Consider the following 5,459-nt stretch of genomic DNA (forward strand, 5'->3'; position numbering starts at 1 on the left):
TTGGTTTGCTCCGATAATCTGCAAAAAGTGTCTAAGTGAATGACCCACCGAAGTGTTTAAATGGAACAAAGGGTCACTTTAAATCTTGAAATGAAAGGTTTTGACGACCATATATTTGTCGATGGGTTTGGCCTATTTAAAATTATTTTGAAGTGGATAAACGTGCTAAAATTTAAAAAATAAATAATGATTTTTAGTAATATCCAAATGGGATACAAGCGAACTTTTTGTCCAAATGCCCAAAGGAGAAACCCAATAGCCATACCTAGGCCCAATATGCCAGATTTTCAAATAAAAGGAGAAATAATTGGTGGGTCAGTTGGGTCTACTCATTCTGACAGTCAACAACAGTGTTCAAGCACTCGAGTCACCTCCAACGACCCCTATACCACCCTGCTGCCGGTAAACTGTTTTGTTCTTCCTTACACCTATATGTGTTATATTATAAACAAACACATGTAAATACAACTATCTTTACCTATGTCATCATGTTTCTTCTGTGTTTGACAAACTGCCATTTGGAATCAAGAACTGTTTTTTTACTTCTTGTATTGCATTTCTTTTTCATGTTTCAACATTTTCGGGCCTTAGCACTACAAGGGGGTTCAGGTTTTTAAATTAGTAGTAGAAAATACAGAGTACTGTTAATGGAAAAAAGAAAACATAAAGAGTACCACTACACCTGCGGTTACTTTGTATTTGTGTTTGTGTGTGTAGTTAATAACTGATGTAACTAAGCTTCAAATTCTTTATCTACTTGAAGGCTGATGGGAGTACAGGTTTCAAGGAAGTTTCACATATGATATGATTTTAGTAAAGTGACATTGATCCTAGATGAGTAAACAGATATTCATATGGCTAGAAAGATAGGAAGCATTATTCTCTACTTAGTCTATTAGAGGAAAGCTTGTTGTAACCCTAAAAAACAGCTTTTAACGCTGCCCCTCTGCATTTGTTTTGATGGAGCTATAGTACCTTTATCCTCCTGGTAATGCGAGGACTTTGTATGTGATGATATATTTAGTAACAATTTAACTTTAAAATACTCATTTACCCTTAATGAGGTGATTTATGGCTACACAAATATCTATAGCTTATCTTGATCACAATTTTCAGAAGTCTTCCTTATTTCTTAAACTTTGTGTCTAGTCAAACACCTTCACATAAATTGGGAAGCAGGGAGTATAAGCCAAGGGCTTGCTGATGTTCCATTCTTTCATGTTTTATTTACCAGCGTATTCTCTTAGTGCAACAACAACAACATACCCAGTGTAGTTGCATAAGTGGCGTCTGGGGAGGGTCGGATGTACGCAGACCTTACCCCTACCTTTGTGGGGTAGAGAGGTTATAATGCGGGAGTGAATATTCTTCTCCGCTCCCTCTGAATATTCTCGAGCAATCGAGGAGAAGCATTGAGTATTCTAGAGACCTAACCATGATTAACTCATGAGAGTATGGTGACGTGGAGGAGTTGCATATATTTTATGCTCCGTTACTAACTTATTTTTCATTCCTCAGGAGTTTAATGATCAGAGGCTTTCACAGAAATGAATCAACTCTCTAATGGCTTCTTATCGCTGAATTTGGATGTCGCCGATAGCCGGGATGACACAGACACTCTCGGGGATATTGAGACAGTAAATGGAAAAGGTAAGGCTGGGAGCAGAATTTGTAACTAAGTGCCTGCGTCATGCTAAGATTTGTAGATCAATAGCTGTGTTAAAAAAGAATAGTTAAATAATTGAATAGTCATTAGAAAAAGGAGGGGAAATAGTTAATTCCTAGTTCTCAGCATAATTTTAATACCAGAAACCCTAACATTTAGCTAATCCTTGCAAGAAAATGACAATTTGTGAACTCTGCAGGTAAAGCCAAGGAAAAAGATGACAACTCAGAAGAGTACAAATTGCCACTTGTATGGATTGACCTTGAGATGACTGGTAATTATTAGTTCATGACCGGTGAAATTGGTTTGGTTCTTAAAGATGGCATACTGAAGCACATGATTACCAACTTTGCACATCCTTAATTACTATTTTCACAAAATAAAGATAATACTATAAATTATCCTGAAAGATGATAATACTGTTATCTTAAGAGACATGAGTTCAACCAATTTTTCTTTTGAATTTCCTTCCTGTGTAGGTTTGAATATCGAAGTTGATCAGATATTGGAAATTGCTTGTATAATTACAGATGGAAATTTGACCAAATCAATTGAGGTAGAATTGTCTCTCCTTTCTAACTTATCCCATATTTCTAATCTATTTTTGCGCGCTGTGAACATCATCATCTATTCAATTTCACAGATTCCTTTGTTAAAGTTGATTATTTCTCTGATCACGTGGTTATTAAGGTAAAGGGAGATAATGATTGAATTATGTATGATATTGTTTGGAGTTAGGAGGAGAGATCTGAAGTAATGGTTATGGTACTTATCACCATACTGCCAATTGGCTGATGAAATTTCTGTCTCTGCTTTGCTCTAGGGTGGTAATATCCTCTGGAATTTACAGAAATTTGCCCACCTTCTCTATCATTAGAATTTAGCTGTGCATGATCACTTGTGCGTCTATACATCTCTTCAACATATTCTCATTCTTCTACCAACAGGAATTCATTTTGTGCTTTCACAAATAGGGTCCTCATTTAGTTATACATCAAACCAAGGAGTGTATGGACAATATGGGAGAATGGTGTCTGAGCCATCACGCGGCAAGTGGTAAGTGGCTTAATGTGTATGCATATGACTAACATTTCACTATAGAGTACATTTTGTTGATTCTAATGTGAGTGCAAAGATGAAACTTGATGTAATTTAGGTTTGACTCAGAAGGTGCTCAAGAGTACCATCACCGAAGAAGAAGCCGAGAAGCAGGTATCCTATTTCCTTTTATAAGCCAAAAAGTGCTTTTAAGCTGGTTTGACCAACTTTAAAGTCAATCCAAATACCATCAAAGCGTCTTTAATATGCTTTTGTCATGGACATTATTCTTTTTTAATTTTATTTTTTATTTTTTATAACCGTGGTGTCCGGGCCCCCAGCTTGCGCACACCTCGTCTAATTCCACGGGATACCACTTTGTCACGCCCCAAACCTGACTGAGACGGACCATGTTCTACATGCAACTACTATGAATCTTTGACAAACTGTATTACGTAACTTAAAAGACAGATGAGAACTTTAAGTAACTTTTGTTCATAAACGTGGCCACTGGCCTATGGTATGCACCTGTCGTACAGTTGAATACAAACACCCATACTGTCTACGAAGCCTCTACGAAAACCCATGACTGAACAACTGATATAAGCGTTGGGATAAGCCCCGATCTACCCGTAGTCTCTACACATGAAGATGCTAGACCTGACTCGGTTCCAGATAGAAGTGGAGCTTACAATACTACCGCTGAATGTCCGCATTATCCAGTAAGGAATTCTGCCAACCTGTATGCCTAGACCTGCAACATGAACAAAGTGTCCCCCGGCAAAAGGGACGTGAGTACAGAAAGCACCTTCCACCCGCAACAGGTACCACCATACCAGGTAACTGTGTCCACCAAGGCTGGGACAGATAGGAAGAAATCACCTAGTGTTTCTTGTCTCTGCTGGGATTTGAACCTGAGACTTCATGATTCTCAACCCACTTCATTGACCACTACGCCACACCCTTGATTAACAGACCAGAGGATCGTATGATTTATTCAAAAGAAGAATTTAGATTTAGAATGTAAATCACATTTCAACTTTTTGCTATACGTTTGATATTGTTGCCATGATTGAGCTGCATGACAATTCTGGATCTGAAAGAACCCACAGACATCTACACCTTTCTCGGCCATTTGGCTAAGATGAATCACATACATTCCTCATGTGTCCTGGGTTCTACATGTTGGTTCATCAGACTAATATTCCTATTTTTTTCCTCGCACCGTGCAGGTTCTTGAATTTGTCAAGAGGAACATAAGGACGTATACACCAGTGCTCGCAGGAAACTCAATCTATACGGATCTTCTTTTTTTGAAGGTATGGTGTAGGATCTTCTTTTTTTGAAGGTATGGTGTATGTTTGTCTGAATCTATAGATACCATTTTGAGGAATCTCATCCAGAAATAGATGGATGTGGTTACTATATCTTTCTGGTGGTGCCACTTAACTTCAGGATTATTCTATGTTTATACTCTAGTCAACTTGATAGCCTTTCGATGTTCAGGCATGTAAGGTCACGTGTAATTTTACTTTTCTCATTTATTTGTTACAGAAATATATGCCAAATTTGGCAAGTTTGTTTTCGCATGTACTTGTTGACGTCAGTAGCGTAAAGGCGTTGTGTCTTCGCTGGTATCCAAGAGGTAAAACTATACTGCATTTTGAGGTTGAAATCTTTGTTTCTCCATTTTTACATGTTGAGTTTTGCTGCTTTTTTATTAGACAACAGAAAGGCTCCTAAAAAGCAAAACAAGCACAGAGCGATGGATGACATTAAGGAGAGCATAGCTGAACTCAAATACTACAAGGAGCACATATTCAAAGTCTCCAAGTCTAAAAAGTGACAGTGAAGAAAATTCTCATCTCATGATTAAGGGTTCTCTTGATATGATTCCCAAATTGAGGTGTTACCTGCCAGTGTAAAATGATAATGGCTTTTGATGTAGAGGTCTTTGGTCTAAATTATGAGCTTAGCCAGGTTTGACAAGCTGAATTTATAATATGACATTATTGGCTATCATATGTAATTTGGGGGAGAGAGAAGTAAGAAGTTTACGCCCGACCCTGAAACCATAGCTTAAATGTTCACGGTTATGGGTCGGCTTGTAATGTAGATGAGTTCCAACTTAGAGCTCCTTCCACTCTAAACTACCCTGTCTCTATTTGGAGCTTTTCACAACAAAGGTTGCTTTTCCCTTTGTTCGCATACTAATGTTTATTGATTCGTACATTTGTTTGTGTTTTCCTGCTCGGTGGCAGGGTAGTCCAACTATCATATTTGGAATGAAATGAAGAAATAATAATTTTGGGAACAGGACAAGGAATAAGACTATTGTAGATTGAATAGCATTTACATGAACGGTTCAACATTAAGTAAATATTAACATAAGAGATTCATCAAGACAAACATCTAATTCTAATATAGTATAATACTCCTAGAAGTCTATCAATATGAGTCAGCTAAACACACATATTTCCTTTCTCGCACGCACTTTGTCTAGTTCTCGAACTAAACAAAGAAAACAACAAACACTTGATATCCATAAGAAAGCGTTTGGTATTTTAGTACTTGTACGCATGTATTGAATTGGTTCCCTATAGTGTAATAGTATCTCTATACATTTCCAGTAGGAAAAATTATTAGTTTCTTCTACCTTTTCTCCCTCTTATTTTCAGATGTGTATAAAGAAAGAAGAGATGTAGCAAGCATCATTTTCGTTATGTCTTGCTGCCAATTCAGTTTGCCTATTACA

General features: G+C 37.3%; 1 pseudogene; it reads left to right on the forward strand.

Moving 5' to 3' along the window:
- The first annotated feature begins 1,525 nt into the window (after positions 1-1,525).
- On the forward strand, positions 1,526-4,936 carry LOC132052986 (oligoribonuclease-like; annotated as a pseudogene).
- Positions 4,937-5,459: the final 523 nt, after the last annotated feature.

The sequence above is a fragment of the Lycium ferocissimum genome, chromosome 4, assembly GCF_029784015.1.
Source record: "Lycium ferocissimum isolate CSIRO_LF1 chromosome 4, AGI_CSIRO_Lferr_CH_V1, whole genome shotgun sequence".
Lineage (NCBI taxonomy): Eukaryota > Viridiplantae > Streptophyta > Magnoliopsida > Solanales > Solanaceae > Lycium > Lycium ferocissimum.